The sequence below is a fragment of the Pteropus medius genome, unplaced genomic scaffold, assembly GCF_902729225.1.
Source record: "Pteropus medius unplaced genomic scaffold, Ma_sr-lr_union100, whole genome shotgun sequence".
NCBI lineage: Eukaryota > Metazoa > Chordata > Mammalia > Chiroptera > Pteropodidae > Pteropus > Pteropus medius.
This window is the reverse complement of record NW_024348304.1, coordinates 884,427-905,910: the sequence shown is the minus strand read 5'-3', so window position 1 is coordinate 905,910 and position 21,484 is coordinate 884,427. Positions and strand designations below refer to the sequence as shown.

Below are 21,484 nucleotides of genomic sequence, written 5' to 3'. Positions count from 1 at the left end.
GACAGGAAGTAACACTTGTTGGTCAACACTCTGAACAAAACAGACGGGCGAGCAAAGAAGCGTGTGACACAAGACAGGCAGAAATTTGGGCCTCTCCCATTAATCATGGTTCGCAGCTGACAAAAAGTGACAGTCATTGATGTGGCCCTTTGAGAAACAATCTGGAACCTCAGCGCCCCGGGAGATCGCGTTCAGTGACGACGGAATTAATGTGTGTCATCGAGGGCTACTTGGAGGGGCGCTCCGTAAGCCAGAGTTTCTGGGACAAATCCACACCAAAGTCACCCGTTTTTCTGGCTTCTTACCATGCGGTTTCGTGTCACCTCATATAACAAGCACCGTCCCCGGATAAAAGATGAGAGTGCCCATTCGTGTGCAGTGTATTTTGCCAGGGTAGAGAGCTTCATTCCTCAGGTAGATCCTGGGAGACATGCAGCCCTTCTTCTTAGATGTGGGCTCGGTGTCAGTGACCTCCCCTCAAAAGACGGCGTAAAGATCAGACGCGCATTTTTCTTCTGATAAGGGGCGGGCGCTGGCACGCAGCGCAGGCTCCACGGCTGAGAAGGGCGCAGATCCAGCACGGATGACGGACGCTCGACCCGCCGAGGATGCGAGAACGTAGCACAGTGACACAGATAGTAGATTCTGGACGGTAAGGAAGAATAAGCCTGATTCACTTTCGATACGGAGATAGACACCAGTCTCCTCCCTCTGGCCACGTATCAGAAGGTCACACGTCACATGAAGCGAGACTGGACTGCACCAGGCAGGCAAATGAACTGTACGTCTGCCTTCGGCACGTCGGCAGGCGCTGGAGTCCAACAGGTCGACCGACTGTTATTTAGTTTTGATTATCGCGCCTCCCAAAATAAACACGTGGCCTAAAAACTCTCAGTAAATAAACCGCGGATTCACCATCATACCAATAATGCGAGTAAAAACAACCGGGAAGGAAGCGGTGACGCTGACTCCTGTTACCACCGCCGTCTCTGTCGGCCGCAGCACAGGACGCGATGACGGTGACCGCCTCGGACCCCCCGAGACAATGGCCACTGCACTTTGGGACGATGATTCAGGAAGACTATTCGAAATCAGGATTTACATCCACTGACATTAACTATAGTTAATTAATGCTTAAATACTGTATTTCAAATTTAACACCTCTCCTTAAGATTCAGTTTTGTATGTTCTATAATGGATATAATACGTTGATGAGGCAGGATACGTGTTTTGTGAATCAATGAGTATTTATCGAGGATACATATTCAAACTATTTGAGATATTGAGGACACATTCAAATATAGATTTCTTTCATATTCAAAATAAATAAGCTGCAGTGGAGTATGAAGAATGGGTGAGATGCTAAGTACATGGCTCTGAAGTTATGTATTCTCAGTAAGACTTTGAACCTGACTACAATAATTGCATGTTGTTGTTTTTATTTTTCCGTCCTGGAGCGCTAAGGGGCCACACGAGAGTCACAGTCAGACGAGGCGTAGTGTCCACCAGCGAGGGGTCTTAACAGGGACGTAGGAACTCGTCCACGAGTGGAGCGGACCCCAGTTCATGCAAAAACCTCACATCATGCAGACCCAAACCAACCCCCAAACCGTAACCAACCAAACCGGAAAACCGAGACGGACTTGCTGTGAACTTAGGCGGACATGCTCTAGGAATGGAGTGAGGTCCAGTGTGGCGTGGACCATCGCCCTGATGTCACCAGGAGGAAATGACGGCACCGTCACCCACGAGCAGGCCGTATGACGCAGGTGAGTGGCAGCGGAGTTTGTGAGTCCCGCGCGCATCCTTCGGGCTCAAGCCCAATTTTCCAGACAAGGACGTGGACGTCACTGTGCCCACGATCCGGTCGAGGCAACCGAGGCGTAAAGCGTCACAGGAATTCCACGAGCGGACAGATGGCAGCTCGGACACGGAGTCCGTATTAGAAATTTGGTTTCATCAGAAGCAGAATCAGGTGTGAAATTCAGAGAAACAAATATTCCTTTAATATTATAAAGAGTTTAAAAGAACTGGGTCTGTCAGCCGTTTGAATGGCTTCTCTCTCTCTGGGGAGGATGACAGAGTGGCCCCGTTCTGTGATTTCATGGAGGAGGGGTCAGATGCCAGGCAGGGCTTGGGAGCGGAGATTGTCTTTCACTGTCTTTACTCTGTGACGCCACAATTTTAGCCCACAAAACCTTTTTTTGAGGTTTCAAAGTTTTCAGAAGCCAAGGGGATTATATTTATTATTATTACATATATTATTATCACTCACACCAATACACCGCATCATTTCGAGATAAGCAAAAACAGGCCAAGACTTAAAATCGTGATTAATTTGCTAACGCACAATTTAAAGGGCCATTTATTTGCTATGTGATTTTGACAAGAAAGGTCCACCGTTTCCTTCTCCTCGCTGCTCGGGAACTAGTTATCGCTGTGACTGCTGGTCAGGAGGAGTGTGCCTGCAGAAGGCCAACTGTTTCTTTAAAATAATCGAATGTGATTCTGAGTTCTGCCTGTACAAACAAACAGCATTTGATTTGGAAGGGGGCACATGGCGGTGCTCGTGACAGTCATCTGGCCCTGGATCCCGGGACGGCCAAACGGAACGCTAAGGCACGTCAGCCGTGTGGACTTTTCCGCATCTCGTTTCCTGGGAAGCACGTGGGTGGCATTCAGAGGTCGCTCGGACACATCTGGCAGCGGAGAGCATCGCGACCGACTTGCATCTGCATCACTCGGTGCCTGAGAGCCGTTCCGCCAACCTGCCTCCCCGGCCCCCACAGAAGGCTGAGTAATGGAGCATTAAATACCAACAATCTGGCTATCACACGGCCTTAATCTCTTTAAGCCCCGCGGGGATCTGGGCGGGCATCAGAATGAGCACACCAAATGTGACTTCCATCGCCTCGGCAGAAGAGGCGAACACGCCAGTGAGCGCGTATGAGGCTCAAGGCTGCTTGTCTTGTAAATGGCATATTAAGACATCTTCCTCTAAGGCAGCAACATGGGGACCCACGCCAGTGTCCCCTCCAGGCTGCCATGCCCTCCCTCAGCACCAGCAGATGGAGAACTACACAGAACTAGAGTTTGAAACGCCCACATTCCACGAATTCATCCAGGACTTTACAGAGATCTAGATGTACATGTTTTTAGTTTCCGCGTACACTGTAGTCCTGTGATGTTTTTAAAAGTACTGTTTTACTGAGCTGCACATCGTGGCGGCAGCTGGGTGCTCAGGGGCACCCTTAGTTTTTCAATTCTCATGGCCTCTGATCATGGCCCGGAGTCCAGTGGAGGGAGCTAAGTTCTGAATCGTCCAGGGTTTGCGTGCCGATTCTAGGCGAGCTCCTTCACCGGTCTGACCATCACCCTGCCCGCTCGTGAGTACGGATAATTGATTATTCGTGCAGGACTGTTGGGAAGACTTGGGGACAGAGCACATTTCAAACACTGTGTATGGCATGTGACAGAGTTGACACTGGAGATAGCTTTGTGGGCGGTGGCCCAACTCCCAAGCGCTGCTCTTTGGGTGAGTTTGGGCCACGCATTCTGCGGGGCTGGAGGACTGCGTGTCACCGGCCACGCCAGCTACGTGCTCCGAGTGCCCGACTCAGCCCACACTCGGGGAAAACGGCAGCTGGAAAAACCCACCGGACGGGCTTCCTCCCCGGCAGCAATGAACTTGAGCGCGGTGCTGCGTTCATGTCTCTATCTCTGCGTGGGGGGTGCAGTCATTGGAGAGGACAGCCGGGGTGCCCCAGGTGGGGGAGACGCAGAGGGGAATGTGCTGACGAGGCCGGTCTCTGCGAGGTGCCCGGTGCCGGAGGCCAGCGGCCGGGCGCGTGCGTGTGCGTGATTAGCAAAGGGGCTTTAATGTGGGCAGGATCGCCAGATGCCCCGCACGGCCCGCCCACGTTCCCTGCAAACTAAACAGAGCCACGTCTGGGGCTGGCCTGTCTTTCTCTTCCCACCCACAGCCGGTTCCGGCTCTTCACGGAGCCAAAGGCGTCCGCAAACTCATCTTGCATGGTCCCCCGCGCCTGCCGCTTTAAGAATCTGGCTTTGTTCGCATCATAGCTGCTCTTTGTGTTTCATTCTAAATCCCCATGTGGGAAAAACATGTTTAGATGCGGCTTATTGGACATGTTTTCTAAAGAGGCATTAATAAGACAAACGTGGTTAACACGTGTGAGCGCTGCGCATTCAGGAGATGGTACCGATTAACGTAAGTACAAATCCTACACGTGTTCTGTGGCCGGAAAACGTATTTCACCATTTGATCCTGAATTATTATGACATTCGGTTCACTTTTCTCAAATTCTGGAGGTAAAATAGGAAGTAAAATTTTTAAAGAAATGAATGCTATGTAACAATATTGATATTTCAATAATCGCCTCTGAAGATATATTTAAAATATATATTGTTAAATTTTTTCTTCACCTAAAACGAGTACAGCTGCATCAAACGAGGAAATATTTTCAGTATGTGTTTTCTTTATCCGACGGCCAAATGTATTTCGATGCCTCGCGCTCAGTCTGTGCTTTGCAGGACATTTGGCTCTGTCCAAAATGTCCGTGGAGACACTCGGTCCGCCCGACCCGCCCACCTACCCCACGTGCCACGACCAGCCAGGCTGCCAGGGCGAGGAGGATGATTATTGCCAATACAGCCATAATACAATGATCGGACCAAGCAAACATGATACCATTTTTTACGTATTCATTCTGTAAACAAAAGTAGAAATAACGTTATGAGCTATTTGAGCCCGAGGACATTTCCTAAGCATGGACTTTTTGAAAGGAGCAAATATAAAGGCCTTTTGGCACGCACCGATGTCCCCACGGTCATTCTGGATAGGACCAAATGTCTGCTCATCGGTCTGTGTCAGAAGATGAATCAAGGAATGGGCATCCGGAATAACGGTTAATACGCGACTGCTGCCTATTCATCTACCAAACGACCCACGCCACGTAGAACACGCCCTCGTGTGGGGCATCCTCTGCGGCTCCCTGCGGTTTTGTTTGGGACGGTGTAACTTCATGGTGCGTCCACATCGTTTTGCCCCATCTTCTTCCTTTCCTTACTTACTTCTTCGTTCCCTCGTCCGTCCGTCTGTCCTTCCCTAGGTTTGGGCCTGTCGCCCTCCCTCGTCTCTACCACACTCTCTGGGGAAGTCAGCCGCCGTGGTGTCAGGACGCTCCAGCAATCCTGTGGGCAGGTCGAGGCGGAGAGGAGCTGGGGCCTCCTGCCAACAGCCACTGAGTAAGTCGCTCTGACCGTGGGTCCTCCAAGCCCCGCCCAGCCTTAAGAGGACTGCGGGACCTCAAGCCCAAACCATCCACCCAAGTTGCTCCCAAACTTCTGACTCGCAGAAACCCTGAGAGACGAGACATAATTTCTTTAAGGCACTAAGTGTTAGAGTAATTTGTTACACAGCGTAGGTCGGCTTTATGGGTTGAATTGTATCCTCCCAAATCCATGTGTTGAAGTCTTAACCCACGACTTCCAAGGGTGACTTTATTTGGAGACGGGGTCTTCGCAGATGTGACCGAGTTAAAATGAGGTCGTTAGGGTGGGCCCTCGTCCAATAAGACTGCTCTCCTTATCAGAAGGGGAGGCTTGGAGACGAACACGTCCCCAGGGAGGATGCCATGTAATGACAAAGGCAGAGATTAGGGTGCTGCTTCTACAAGCCAAGGACGCCAAAGGTCGCCAGCAAACCGGGAGACGCCAGGTGAGAGGCACGGCCAGGTTCCCTGTCACAGTCCTCAGAGGGGAGCCGCCCTGCCAGCACCTCGAAGCCAGATTTTTAGACTCCAGAACTGTGAGGCAATAACTTTCTGTTCTCTGATCAAAAAAAAACCTGACACTGGGCCAAATATTACGTCTCGAGACTCACATCCTCATCTTTTAAAACCCTCCCTGTACTGAAGGGGCGCAGAGCCTGGAAATCACATTTCCCAGACTCCCTGGCGACCAGGTTCCGTCAGTTTCTGCCGAGAGGCGCTCAGGCTGGTCTGCCGAGCAGGTGGGGAGGATAGGTCGTGATTTTCCAAGTGGCATCGCAGTCAGCGGCGCAGGCTGTGGCATGTGGCTTAGGTGGGCGCATGGCATTTGGGCGTCTTCCTGGGAAGCGCCCACTTTGAGGCTACAGGCTGTTAAGGTCACTGGTGCTGGCATGGCCGTGGGCTCTGCTTTCAACACAGGGGCACGATTCCTCCCCACTTTCTTTCCCTGGCTCCTAAGATTCTTCTTCTGGTTTTGATTGCTGCCGGCCATCAGTAATAAACCGTCATTATTGTCATCCCTGCTAACGAATATTCTGAATGGTCTGTACGTAAGACCTTGCAAAAATCACACACAGTTTTTGTTGTGAAACGCACGAGTACCTGTTTAACCACGACTGAGCGACCTTCTCGAATTAACACTCTTGTTAGTACGGGCGGTATAGTTCTAAATGAAACGCCGTCCCTAACTTAGCCTTTCTGTTTCTGTTGTTGTAGAGGATTCGACTAGAATGGGAGTCAGTTATGTGGAATGGCATTGGGGTACCCCAAAAACATGTCTCAGAGCATTGACCACAGAGCGACGTGAGTGTGAAACGCCGACCGGTCAGTGACTCACTGTTCTCCGTGCGATCAGGGGTGACTCTCTAGTTAGTCTCAACAGACCATTTTGAAATATGGGTTACAAATGGCTCTTTATCACTTAGACCACATAAAATGGGCATTAACAGTGAGGATACAAAAATATACTTCACAGAGAAACAAAGGAAATGAAATGCAACAATGTTTCAAATGCCCAGCACTTTTGAAGAAATTATGTATGTGAAATTTCTAGGATTAGTATATATATTTATATATATTTGAAGTAATTAAATAAAAATTATAACTGTTTTGATGTTTTTCTTTGATTCTTAAATATTATATACTAGTATGATGGACAGAAGGATACTAGATTCTAATATAAAGCATTCTGTCCATACCCACGGCCAATGTTCTGTTGACAGTGTGACTCTTAAGATGGCCTCAGACTTCCGATACACGGCCTCTAATTTGCTATAATTTGAGAAATCGAATTCTAAGATTGTTTGCATTAAGTATAAAGTTCAATATGTTCTGGATGATGACTTCAAGGCTTATGAAGGGGAGCTGGGACATAATGTCACATTATGTTATGATAACATTGGCTGCATTAAAATGTGTGTCATTTGGCTTATACTCATTAAGTATACAATTTTTATTTGATTTTATTTTAATTTTTATTTAACTTTTATATTTTAGGCGAGGTGACCCTTGGTTGATCTCACAGATTGCAAGGACCTTGTCAGCTTACAATCCCTTAGTTTTTATTTTTTATGCCCATAGCACCTGGTCTTCCTAGGTGGTCTCCCACCCAAGTACTAACCGGGCCCAACCCTGCTTAGCTTCCAAGATCAGATGGGATTGGGCTTGTTCAGGGTGGCGTGGCCATAGATAAGTATATAGTTTTAGCAGATAAGTGATTTCTTATCTGCCCTTCTGTTGACTCAGAGATGTCCCCAATCCTGCAATTCCTCTGATTTCTTGGGCCTCTTCTAAACTTTATGAGTCTTTTAGACCACCAGGTTGTGCCTGCGTGTGTGTGCGTGCGTGCGTGTGCGTGTACAATGTCGTCAGCTGTTTCATATGTTCACATGTATGTATGTACAGCGAGTTGTTGAGAGAGGTAGTTTTTAATCCATTAAAATATTTCAATTTACCATTGCGTTCTCAGTTCTCCTACCAAAATAAGAGAAATATATTTCTATTTGTCATAACAGTGATATTATGGCACCCACGCTCGAAGATTTAATACACTGCTTTTTGAGAAGGGTGAGATAGTATTCCGAATCTGAAGCATCACAGACACTTTAAACCCTCAGCCGAGCTGGAGGGGGCCGGGCAGATGTGAGGGTACCATGTGCCCTACACTCCTCTGGGTGACGGCTGTCACGTGTGGCCCTGTGATATATCACACTCAGCCCAAATCATTGGAGGCGAAGGAGCCTGACCCTGGAAATAACAGAGACAAATTAGGCAGAATGTATCGATTTCCAATGTACCAGATGGCCACCTGACGGGACTGCTTTTATCTATAGAACACGAAGCCAAAGTACTTTATTTTCCAGAGGTACTTTCTAAAAGTCCAATTATTAGATAACATTTTTTAAAAATTCAAAGCAAATGTTACTAATCATTTGGAGTCCAGATACCCTAGCTCATAGGGTCACCTCTAGAACTTAAAGCACACCCAGCCTTCTGATCAGCGCGCCTGGGCTCTGGGTGTGTGGGAAAGAAAGACTTTGGGGTGCAGAATCAGAGGCGTCCTCCGGCCTCAAGAGAGTGGACACGTTACTAAATGTTCCACACCTTTTCCATTCTCTCTCCTGATACAGTTGTTCTTTCAAGTGATACGTCCCAGACTGAAAGCTAGATCTTCTGATTTTTCAAGGGAAATTAGAAATCCATATTTAATATATATATTTTTTTATTTTAAAATGCTGTTTACCAATATATAGATTTTGCAGCACTTCTTGGACCAAGCAAAATACATCCATGAGTCTGGCCGGTGACCTGCTAGATTTTACCTATTTTTTTAAACAAGTGGAGACAGCGGCGGCTGCTGGACCGTGCAGGGGGTGGGTGCACCCCGAGTCCCGCGGCACCCCCCTCCCCTGTGCACCCCGCCAGCTCCGCCGCGGCTCGGGTGCCCCGGGACCAGCTGTGGGGGTGGGGTGAGTTCGCGTGGCCAGTGATTATGACGTACAGTACACGGAGGCGAATATAAACTAGGCCCACTGCGCAGCCCTGGGGAAGGAACACGGGGAGGGACGTCCCCCCGGGCGGTGCGGCGGATAAGGCGTCTGGGGACACCGCGGATAAGGGCGTCTGGGGTGGAGGCCGTGGGCGCCATCGGCCCGGTTTCCGCCTGTCCGCTGATGGATGATGGGGTGAGCCGGCAGAGATTTTCAGGGGCTGGCGTTATTCTTTGAATACCAGGCCTGACTTGGCAGATTTTCCAATCCAATGTCAAAATGTCGCCCACCTTTACCCTCTAGTCATTGCGGTGGGACCCCATCGGTGAGTTCGTTACCAACTGCCCAGAGTGGCAGAGCGAAGCGGACGCCTGCGCCCACTTCTGCTCGGGGGCCTGCGGCTTTATGGCAACAGCTTCTGCAACCAGCTCAGACGAGGGACGACTAACAGAGGCCCAGCACCCTCCCGCCATCCAAAGAGACGCCTGCACGTCGCTCTTCCTGAGAAGTTCTTAGGTGACAGTCTTTAACATAAAAGACAATTTAAAAATGTTTCCGGCAGAGGAAAATACTTCGGCATTTACGTTCAATCTGATGAAACTTCAAATCACTCAATTAACGCTAACATAATCATAATGATGACAACAGGTAACATTTCACGAGGACCTGATGCAGTGTCACTGAGAACTGTGCGTGTGCTATCTCTGGAGTGAAAACCGAAGCATCCTCAGCTTCTTGTTTATAAACAGGGCTTGTATTTCCTAACTGTGATATATCATGTATCTTTAAACATTCATGAAATGTCTGCATTTCAGAAATAACTGTGACGCAAACACCCACGTAGTTACTGTTCAGGACCGGAAACAGAACACCGCCACGGCCATCGGCCGCCCCGCGACTGAGCACCGCCTCGAGCCTGCACCCCGTTCCCCCGTCGCGCCTGGTTTGTCCATCTTTGAACTTCATGGTACTAGAATCATACTCGGGTTTTCGGCTGCACGGTCTCTTTCCTCCACACTGCGTGTGTGAGAGAGCCGTGTGACCGCATGAAGCCGAAGTGCATTCATCCATTGTAAACACTTCCATCGTTTGATTATGCCACCGGGGTTCGTTACCCATCATCTCCAGTCTGGGCTCCCGAATGCCGATGCCACGAACGTATCTGAACACACACCTGGGGAGACGAGCGTTTGTCTGGAGCATCAGTGTCTCTCGGGAGACTGACTCGAACACAGATCGCTGGGCCCCTCTCCCGAAGCTTCTGATTGGGTGGATCTGGGGTGGGGCCTGAGGATCTATCTGCATTTCTAACAAGCTCTTGGCTGATGCCCGTGGTCTCGGAAACCACACTAGAGCCTCTGATCCAGGGTATATGATAAACACTGAAATCGTAGGTCAGAAAAGTCTCTTCAATCTTATAAAATTACCCCAAAGAGTTTCCCAAGGTGGCTGGACCTCCTGCCACCCTGTCGGGAGGGAACAGTCTGTTCCCTGCTTCCGAGACCGGCCCGTCCACCTTTTCGTTTTTGTTAATGTGGCGGTTTTCCGATAGCATCGTCCTGTGGTTTTAATTCTTTTGCCTATTCGTGAGGCAGGATCCATTTAGTGTACGTACCGGCCTCTTGGACTGACCTCTGTTCCAGCGCCTGCTCAGTTCCTTCCCCGGTGTCCACCGTGCTGTCTATTCCCGATGCTTTGAAGGACGTCTTCACTTATTCTGAGGGGCGGACTCTGTCGGCTGCACGTAATGCAGACATCTTCTCCCGCTCTGTGGTTAGTCTTTTTATTCGCTTTATACTATACCTTAACAACTTGAAGTTTTACATTTTAGGGTCATCATTTCACCCGTTTTTTTTCTTTATGACTGGCGCGTTTGCATCGTGTTTAAGAAAACTTTCTGCGGTGGAGGCTACGAGGACCTTCTCCTCCACGATCTTCTAGAGCGTCACGATTTCGCCTGAGATTATCTATCAATGGTCCCAGTTTTCTCTTCTTCTTTTTCCCTTTCTGTTTTCACCTAGATCACCGTAACCCAGGTGCCATGTCTGGACAACTGTGTCCTCCTCGCAGACGCGCGGTACCGGCTCTGCCGGGGGACGACAGACAGTCCGTCCGCGTGCGGATTTGCTCCCGGAGCCCCCGGTCTATCGACTGGTCCGCACACGCGTCTACCAGAGCGGCGGGGCACACGTCGCCGTGGGTCAGGGACCGGCCAGCCTCGCTCTGTGAAGGGCTGGAGAGCACGCGTTTTCAGCCCGATGGACTTGAGAGGCCGCGTATAATCTTGGTTTCTCTTCCACGTAGGAACTGTGTCAAGGCGTCAAACATTCTTAGTTCGAGGGCTGCACTACGCACTAAATGGTCTCGGTCTCACCTTCACAGGCAGCCACCAGGCCCCAAGCCGGCGAGAGGCTCATTTAAAATGTTTCTGTCTGTATCCGTTGGTCGTTGCTATCAAAATCACATTAACAACAGCGGTTAAAAAAATAAGCATCTGTCTTCTCTCGTGAATGGCCGGGTGGAGGGGAGTTCCTCCCATGGGCTATAAGAGGCGTTTCTGCTGACTTGGGTCAGTCCCTGTCGTGTGTTTGGGTATCAGCTGATGTTCGGTTGTTGTGAGTGGCTTCAGGAGCCCCAGTCTCGGACTCCCCCGCAGGCTAGCCTGAGTGGCCGCACGCGAAGTCTAGAGGCCTGGGCTCAGAACTGGACACTGTCGCCGTCCCTGCATCCTACTGAACAAAGCAAATCAAATCTAGCCCAGATTAAGGGGTAAGGACATGGACTCTACTCCTTGATGGGAGACTCTGCTAAGTCACATTGCAAAGGGTGATGATACGTAGTGGATTGCAATTTATCTACCAAAGAACTTGGTAGATAAACACTTCGATACCGTTTGGTCGATGAATTCCTCGATACTGTTTTTTATTTTTATTAAGGCACTGGAGCTGAGTCTTGAAGAACGAATAGTTCGTCGTGCAGGGAAGACGACGGACACCAACTGAGGAGACAGGAAAGGCGTTCCCGAGCCGCCCGCCTGCAAAAGCCGTTCTCATTTGCCAAGAATGACGGGCAGTTCCGTAGGGTGGGGGCAGAGTTCAAGGGAGATGAGAGGGATGTTTCGAAGGTGCAATGAGTGAGAAATAGTGAGCTGTCGGATACAGATGAGGGAACAGAGAAAGAACCACAAGCCACGCCGGGTGTTCTCGCCCAGGTGAGTGGTAAAGCTTTCTCGCCTCGTTACCGGGAAGGTCCCCAAGAGAGATGACATGAGTAGAGGAAAAATGAAGCGGCAGGAACCAGAAGTCCATTTTTGAGTCCACCGAGGGTGAGCTTGGCAGGAGGTGTGGGCAAATGGAGGTTTATGAGACAGTCCGCTGCGGGAATGTGTGGCTTTGGCCATTGGAAATGATGTCGCTCTGTAAACAGACTGGAGACGTTTACCAAGGATCCATGGTAAACGTCTCCATTCCGGGGAAGGGCAGCGTCATGTCTTGGTGACACATTTCAATTTATGCTTTCGCTGCACGAGCCTCCTATTTTACGTCGCTCTTTGTAACCCGTAATGCCCATGAGAAGATTCTGTGGGGTCAGAGGGAGCCATAGAAGAAGAGGGACTCTTCTCAAATTTTCACGTTGCCTACGTGAGAGCTGCCGATCTTGGAAAAAATGCGGATTCAAATTCGGTCAATCTGGGGTGGGCTGCAATTCTGCCTTTTTAATGAGTTCTCAGCTGGTCTATGGGCCACACTCTGAGTAGCAAGTTTACATACAGCATTTTTTGTTCGTGATGTTTTAAATTAAGTGGCATTTACTATCGTCTATAACAAGCAGTAGCTGACTAAGCCCGGAGAAACCGCACACATAAAAAACCTCTTTAAAAATCTCTCGTATCTTAATAACATCCAAATTATACATCCCACCATAGGATGAGCGAGGAATAAATGGTCAGCCACGCGATGCCTGGCCCTGCCTGAAGGCGGGAAGTCAAGGTCACGCATTTCCCCCAGACAGGCCAGGGTGCGCGTGTCACGCGTGTGCGGTGCCTCTGACCCAACAGCGTCACTAAGTCCCTCCAGGGCTCAGGAACCCGTGGGGTAAGTGGCGGAACGGTCACCAAGGCCGCAAGTGGAGCGGTTTCTGCCGCCGGAGCTCACCCCGCCCGGGCGTCCCTCCCTGGGGTCGGAGGCAGCTTCCCTCCCGGCCGCCCCGAAGGCTCCCGTGGTTCGCCGGCGGCTGGAGGAACAAGCGTCCTGCAGCCCAAAGTGCCTCTCCCAGCAGCTCCCCGGGGGTCGCCGTCAGACTGGCGACCACGATCACCGCTCACCGGCGGCCACTTCCCCACGGAAGCCAGACCGAAGCGACCCGCCCTCTGCCACCAGCGGAGCAACGCCAGGCCAGAAGGAGCATGAGCGCGCGAAGAGGTCAGTCTCGAGGCTGGGGTGCAGGGTGCAGGGGTGGGGGTGGTGGGTGGGATGGCAGGGCCGAGAACTGCAGCCGGCTGTGGACAGTCGATGTCACGACAGCCTGAGGGCTGCTGCTTCTATTCTACGATTTTTTTTTCTTTTTGCAAGTTGAGGACTATAAAGTCTTTTTCACATTTTTTTATTTTCATAATCCGAACCAGATTCAAGAACAAAAAAGAGCCAATGGCATTGTTTTATAAAAGAATTAACAAAGACCTCGCTTATTTCGTTCCAGAAGTTTTGAAATGATGTATTTATGGCTTCAGTTAACCTAGAATCAGTGGAAATTCACCAAATGGAAATATAAACATGTTGTCAATATGAAATATGAGTTCTTAAACCAGCCAAAGCCCGCTTGGGACAGAGACATTAATGGGCGACATTTGGAATATGACTGCAAATTAAATAAGAAATGTTTTACACGACATTTAATAACTGCGTTAGGACCATCCATAGTCACTGATTCAAGCTCTATTCATCGAGGGTCCACTGACAGGCCCGTGATAGGCAGGGAGGAGATTGTAGGCATGAAGACAAATGAAGGCAGTGTCTGCCTTCATGGAGCTTATGTTTTCATGATGCGAGGCAGACAAGCTAGCGGATAAAATATGTGACATGCTGGTGAGAAGTGCCTTGGAGAAAAGTAAGAGACACGAGTCAAGAAGTGCTGATGGGGAGAGAGTACTAGTTATTTTAAATAAGGTGAATTAGTCTACGCCATGCCACCCTCAACGCGCCCAGTCTCTTCTGATCTCGAAAGCTAAGCAGGGTCGAGCCTGGTTGGAACTTGGATGGGAGGCCACCTAGGAAGACCAGGTGCTGCAGGCATTAAATAAAAATAAAAATAAAAAAGGTGAATTATACTTCTGGACAGTTGCCCTGTATACACATTTTAGAATTATTTAAGAAATATTTCAAAGGCATCGTGGGATATAGAAGAGATAATTTCACTGTTTTGGGGTGCGAGAATGGAAAATACCAGAAATTTTCATTCCCTAGAACAATGTTAACGCGCACAGTGACGTAAGCTACGTACAGCATGCCGGGGGCGGTGTCCAAGGTGCTGAGGTCTCGGAATTTCCAGGAGAGGCAGCATCCAGCTGCCCCTTGTCAATCAAATAGTGAACTGGCCTAAGTCATGCAGCTCCATCCTCTCCCTGGGGTTGAAGCCTCTGGAAACATCAGCTAAATTTTTTTGTGTAATTTTTAAAAAAAAAAATTATAAATTTTAAGAAACTATCTCTTAATGAGTAACTTTTTTTCTTTTTAAACTTTGGTCACTTTATTTAAAATGTGATAATATATTTTTCTCTAAAAGTTTCTACTTTCTGAAGTTAAATTTAAACTTAAAGTAGAAGGCAGTGTGAGTTAAGTCTAGGTTCAAATGCTGACTGTATCATTTAGCAGATTGGTGACTTTGGAAGATGACTTAATGTAGCTGATATAAAACAAACATTATAATGCATACTTCACATGATGTTGAAGATTTAATAAAATAATGTCTGTAAAGAACTTCACCTATAACTGCTTTTAAAATGTGTTTTCCCTCCTCTCTATGGTTGACACGAGTCTCCATGGGTCTCTTGTATTTCTGCATATCATAGGCACAGCCAACGGCAGCCTTTAATTCTGGATGATCTTTTCAAAGAAGTTGGCATAATGCAGTCTTGGAAGTTATAGGATCTCCTTCCAAGAGCAAAGGGAAAGCATATTTACTGTCTAGTAAAATAAAGATACCACCTGCTTCTGGGGAAAAGGCTGAACAGGTGCTTTTAGCCCTTCATATATTACCAGGGTCTCCTAAGCTGGGGGCTCTCCTCTGCACCTGCTGCATGCACCCCCCTGACGCATGCACCTCGTCCTTGGCACATTGCCTTGTGGGAAACGGAGCTCGGGAAACTGGTGTGAAAGTGATGATACTCCAGCTACTACTTATTTTTTCAGTGAACTTCCCTTTGTCTCTGACCCAGGAGTCTCTCGTCTTCCGTCCGCGTGCGTGGACCTGGGAGGCTCACTGCTTAGCATCCGGGTTAGACACCATCTCTCCACGGATTGTCCACCGTTCTGGACACCTATGCTTCTCAACGCCGTAGGTTCTCTTTGTCATTTACAGCAAAACTCTAGCTTCATACTTTAATCCACGTCCTTATTTGGTTCTAAAACTTTATTGATATAATGGGAATCACGGAATTTGAGAGTTTCAGCTTTAAAGTTTTTAAATTGAGCCTTCAGTTTTTAAAATGGCGTGTGTCTTGCAGGTGCTGGTGCTGTCCCACCTTTCCGCCCAAGCCATTATGACGACAGAGGTAACGATGAAACGCTGCTGACGTCTGTGTAGTACGTTTTCAAGTTGAGTTCTGTATTTTCGAGTTAGTTTTCCTATTAAAAGTCAAGTTCTTTCACAGTCCATTAGTAACACGAAATAAGTATTTATACTACGACCAAAGTGCCTAATTCAACTCAAAAAAAAATATTGACAGTTCTCATTAGGAGAATTTTTTTTTTTAATGTTACATAATCTCTCAATAGTAGGAAACATAAAAAAACATACAGCCTGATAGTTTCACTCAGGCTTATAATTCCTACACAAAAATCTTGTTTACAAAGTCCAGAAAATTTATTTCTTCTCCAGTTTTGTTATTTAGTTTCATTTGAATAGTTCGATGATAGGTTTAAAATTAAAATAGTTACACGTGGAATAAAAATAAATCTAGAAGAGTAGAATTTAAAATACGCTTCTCTCTCTTTGTAAATGACAAATAGGTGGTAGTACTGTTCGCACGGAGAACCACGGCCACGTTTATTCGGGCACATCTGCGGTGGAATGCTGACTGCGGGAGCGGCAAGGTGAGTGTCCCCGGGGACCCCACCTGTGGAGAAGGACTGCGGACTGTCTGCTGCTGGGCGGTGTCGGAAAATCAAGAGCGATGTACTTAGTGTTTCAAACACCCAGGTTCTTCAGAGCGAAGAGTCTGCAGTACAATCGCAGGCCGTCGCTGCTTTCACAGACATCGTGACGACGTGATCTCAAACTGAAGGCAAGTTTAATATAAATGATTTTTTGAAACCTCCAAACATTTAAAATTCAACTCGATTTATTTTTATTAGATGGGATCCTGGCTGGGTTCCACTTCCTGAGGCTTTTTATTCTGAGTTTGTTTTTATGACTAATTACCCTCACCTACACAAACTTCCTGGATTTCATTGGCTGGTCGAATGTCTCCACTATCCAGGTGACAGTTACCTATCACGCATCCTCAAAATTCAGACCAGACGCCGTCTACTCTAGGGTACAGGAGGAACCGAGGCATTAAATTATGGCATTAGCCCACGTGTGGCGCTCGTCACTGCAAGCCAGTGCTCAGCCGGTGGGGTGATGTGTTGTCACTGTGACCCATAACTGTTGGGAGAGCTCCAGGAATGACATAAGGCATTATGCATTCATGTGGAGCAGGTGGCAGGTAGGCACCCAAGTTAGGTCACATGAGCGTGTCCCTTACTCTGGAAGTTGAGTAAGTTATAGACTGACATAATTTGGACATGTAGGCAAATTCTTGGCCAAAAAGAGTATGTGTATAGGTTCTCATTTTTCAGAAGTTAATCTGGAATGCATAAAAAATAAATTTAAAGTGCTCTAAGCAACGAACTGTCATACAAGATTTGCCTTTTTTTAAAATCACAAATTCAGAGTTCTAGGATAATTTTTGTCTTTTTCTACATAAAGGGCAATTTAGTAATTTTATGCCGTAAAGGAGAGAATAAAGTCTTCAGCACATGCCGTTTAAAATGACAGGGTACAGCACCAGGAGAGACACACACAGGCAGGAGATGCTTCTACTCTCCCCAGCTGGAATCGTCTGAATATCAGAGAATCTCACACCCCTTCAGATTTCACGGGCCCGAGGAAACGTGAAATATGTGACATTTTCACCTCAATGTTTTCACACGTGAAAGAGACACCTTTCGAGGGTAAGTAGCAAATGTTCTCTTCCTGTTGAAACCCAGCTTCACGACTCGGAGGGCAAACAAGGAAAAACATTGCTGTAGGACCTTCTGAGACGCGAAAACTTGCGGGCGACGAGCTCCAGCTCCACCGAGGGGGTCTGCGCGGGGCCCCAAGTCGGACGCGTGGTTGCTCCGTGCGGAGGACTGAGAGATGAGCCCTTTCGGCCAGTCTGCCACATACGTGAACATCAGAAAAGGTGTAAACGCTCTGCGCCGAGAGTTTGACTCTGGGTCTCAGTCCCACATTTAGTTGTCACTTACGTTTAATTGGCTAAAATTAGGCCCCTTCTTTTCACTGACACGAGGCACGGTCTTACTTGTGTGAACCTGGACACGAAAGCCAGGGCGGTTTTTGCATCTGTGGATGTGATGTTCGAAAATACATTCAGGGATCTGTGACCTAGCAGACGGCGAAGGTAGCAAATGTGGTCCCGCGGGAGCAGGGGACAGGCACGGAGGCCGTGAGCGAGGGCGCGACGCCGCCCAGGGCCTTCGCGGCAGAGAGAGGGGACGGGACGCGCCAGACAACGGGGAGCGCAGGGCGGGCCTTAGGGACGGGTGCGGCCCCACGACGTGACGATTCCTCGCGCCAGCGCCTTTCGCTCCTGCGTGAATCCCAGAGGAAGACAGAAATAGGGGGTTGCGGAGGTGGCCAGGGCGGCCTCGGCCGTGTGCTAGGGGACGAGGTCAGTGCAGAGCGCGGAGGAGACATGTAGAGATGAGGCCATCGTGACGATCTCTGCAGACAGCCCTGTCCAGAGGCGTCGCTGTGACGGTCACAGAGGACTGTGGCAGTGCTTAGGGGGATGTAGAGCGGGTGGGAGGAGGCTGGTTTTTTTTTTCTTCTTCTTCTTCTTTTAAATAAGAAGACTCCAGAATACGTCTGCGTACTCGTGGGAACACTGCAGCATTAGAGGGGAAATCGTAATGGAGGAGAAGCCGCGAGGCCTCCGCCGGCATCCTTCTACCTTCTGTAAAACGTAGGGTCTAAAACTGAAGACCACCGAACCATATTTGGCTTAAAAATTCTGCGGTTCTATGATTCTTTATTCTTTTGTGTTTGGGGGGTCATCACCCCACCCTCGATATGACTGGATCGCAATTAGGACGTTAGCATTTAAACATAACTTTATTCCTAACAGAACGTGAAGTCAATAGATACTAGAATTCGCTCCGATTCTCTAGTGGCTGCATCTGTCTCAGATCATTAAAATGAGATCCTTCTGCTCAGTGAAAAATCTTGGACTTACAAAATACACTGGACTTTTCAGAACAGGGGACTCGAGAAACTCGATCCAGAGGGAGCCTGGCTGCGGCGACGACTCGGGCAGGGTCCTTCGGCTGCAGAGGGAGCGGGAGCCGTGAGGCCGCTTAGTCGATGGCGCTCACGGAACGGGCTTCCTTATCGCTCAGCGTACCGTGCACCCCGCTTTTCAGGAAAGCTGCACAGCCCCTGCAGAGGGGGCAAGTCCCCCGACCTCAGGTGAGACGGGCTCGCCTTTCCCCGTCCTCGGCAGGTGGCCCAGCGTAGCGACCCCGCTGCGCCCGCGGCTGGCGTGCGATCTGCAGATTCCTCTCATTTCCTCTCTTGTAGCAAGACCGGGGGGACCTCGGCGTGCGCATCCTCCACCCGGACCAGGGGCTGCCCGCCCCACGAAGGGGGCAGAGGCGTTTCGTCTGTGCGACCCCCGTCTGCTGTGCTGTGGACGCTGGTCGTCGCAGGAAGTTCCCCAGACCACACGCACCTTCACCCTCAGATTGTGCTTCACGAAAGGGACGAGTGCGGAACAGCGTCATTGAAGATGCCCTCACGTGACCAGTAGTAGGTTGAGTCTGGAGTCTGCCGCCGGTCTGTGGAAGAGATGACGAGGAAAATGTTCCTGTCCTGGGGATTTTGTGTGTTTTCTGCCGCTTAGATCCTTCCCCTTATAATGTGGTCGTGAAAAGCAGATGTTCAGTAAAGCCAAGTCTTGGAAATAGTGACCAGAGCACAGTGACTCAGCACCTCAGGGCAGACGCCGTCAGTAGTAGCAAAACTGATCTTTGTTTTCTCTGCCAACTGTAGAATTATAGCCTCCGAACTGACGCAAAATCTGCCCTCTAAATTCAGCCCTCACGCAAGTTCATTTATTATTTAGAGAGACCATGCGATGCCACTTCAAGTCTTTCATAAATCAACTGCGTGGTATTGATGTTGCTGACTAGGGAGAGGATAAAACCACCAAAAGTTAAATTCGCCCTGAATATCACAAAATGAATACCAAGTTCCCCTTAAAGACCTACCGAGATCACAGCTTGGCCTCGAATGGCAGTGTCCAAGGTCTGGCACTTGGTGACACGCAGGGAAGTCACGCTCACTGCTGCTTTGGTGCAGCTTGACGGAAAACTGCAAGCGCCCAGGACGACAAACACAACCCTCGCTGCAGAGCGACTCTGAACCTCGTTTAAAAAGTGCACGCAGTCAAAGTTTCTCACCGGCAGGAAACACTCAAAATGTAGCGGGTTTGTTCGAACTATTGTTCTGGTGACACTTATGTGTAGAAACCATCTTTACTTTGAGACATTTGTCTGTGTGAGGTATGAGATTCATTATGTTGCTTTTGTACAGAAGAAATAAATTTGAAACTAATATTTTGTTACGGCCGAGGCTGATATTGATAACTGGTTTCCTGAAGACAAGGTAACGAATCAGTGCTGGGTGTATTAACGAGTTATTCATGTTTTTCTTGCTTTCACCATGAAGTAAATAAGGGCCCTTTGGCTGGGGTGTCATGTGGGATTGTGAGGACAGAGTGCTGATAATAACTTCTGCTGGGGAAACACAGCGGCTGTCTCTACAGTCAAATAAGCAAATTTCCAGCTTATATACAGTCTTTCCTCAGTTTGTTAGTTGCTGAAAATTGCGTGGAAAGTTAATTAGAACTGTGTGAGATGTGGCCAGTCCTGAAGAACAGCACAGTCAGGAGGAACACTGTATCGAACAGCGCAATGCTGAGTTCGCGAGCGCGGTTTGGCAGGGGGGCCCTGTGGCGCAGCCCCGTCTTTCCTGAGTGACCCAGCCTCCTCTCCTCCCCTCCCTCACTGCCCCCCAACTCCGTCAACCTTCATTTGCACATGGAGCATCGTGGCTGCACACTCGTGAACGTATATTTGAGAGCCATTTCTCATCTCTGATTTTAGCAGGATCATGCGACCGTTCGCATGGCCACCGTGACGGTGCCTCTTCGCAGAACGTGTTCAGTCCACGGTCCGTGACCTGGCTTGACTTATCAACCAACGTGCGTTGCTCCGTCGAGTGCCCCGTAGAGCGGTCCCCACCCGCCATGAGCCCCACAGGTTCCACTAACGGCGGCAGTCCTTCGGTGCTTACCGCGTGTCCACAGGAAAGTGAGGGCCACGTGCAGGCCACACGACAGGCTGGTGTGAGGGGTGAGGGCTGCAGGGCGGGGGTGGGGGGCGGGCAGGAACCGTCGGTGGGCGCAGAGCGGTGGGGTCCAGCTTCACGGAATGGCCAGTCTCCGCCTCTGTCAGGATGTTGGCCTTTTGACAATCTGATTAGGGCTGCGATTAATTCTCTAGATAACGGCACATATGCACCTGACCATTCTGTGGATGCCACTTCTAACAGGCGTTAGGGCTCCCGAAATCTCAAGTTCAAACTCTCTCAGTGGGACCAACAGGCCAGGGGGTTCAGAGCAGATAAAAGATGGGGATCATTTTATCAACCTGGTGGGACTCTCCCAGCGAAGAAAGATGAGACAGCCCTGCGGGAGACCAGAAAGGGCCCGCGTCCATGCAGTCAGCAGGGCTGAGGCAACACAGCAGGAGTCGACGGGAACCGGAACGGCCGACCGATTATCTGGGAAGTTTCTCATTTCGCTAGGGGTTGGACTGTCGGGGAAACTGTTTGGAAGAGCTGGGACAGTTTCTGGGCCTGCTCTACAGCAGAGACGGGTCTCGTGGAATCTCGGCCGACGCTTAGAAGACCCCGGACGCGGGCTCTGTCAACCGCGTCAGATCGGCGGGGCTGTGGTCACACTTTAAGACAGAGCTGATCACCGAACTCTTTATTTCTAATATTAAATTCAGTTGGACAGTTGCGTAATTGGAAACCGCAATTTGGGAGGGGCTCGGAGGCGGTGGCTGGTGGCATCGGCTGGTGGCATCGGCTGGTGGCGTCGGCTGGTGGCGTCGGCTGGTGGCGTCACTGCCGCCACGTGATCACGGCAGAGCC

At 49.3% G+C, this 21,484-nt stretch overlaps 2 long non-coding RNA genes and 1 other non-coding gene across 3 annotated transcripts; 2 read left to right on the top strand and 1 right to left on the bottom strand.

The window, feature by feature from the left end:
- Positions 1-7,364: 7,364 nt before the first annotated feature.
- Positions 7,365-7,483, bottom strand: LOC120616282 (5S ribosomal RNA). Its single transcript, XR_005656566.1, has one exon. It is a non-coding gene; the product is annotated as a 5S ribosomal RNA (ribosomal RNA).
- A 2,899-nt stretch (positions 7,484-10,382) lies between these two features.
- On the top strand, positions 10,383-12,173 carry LOC120616207 (uncharacterized). The gene is made up of 3 exons (XR_005656521.1): positions 10,383-10,555; positions 10,804-11,551; positions 11,719-12,173. It is a non-coding gene; the product is annotated as an uncharacterized LOC120616207 (long non-coding RNA).
- A 4,730-nt stretch (positions 12,174-16,903) lies between these two features.
- Positions 16,904-19,879, top strand: LOC120616208 (uncharacterized). Its single transcript, XR_005656522.1, has 2 exons — positions 16,904-17,214; positions 18,393-19,879. It is a non-coding gene; the product is annotated as an uncharacterized LOC120616208 (long non-coding RNA).
- Positions 19,880-21,484: the final 1,605 nt, after the last annotated feature.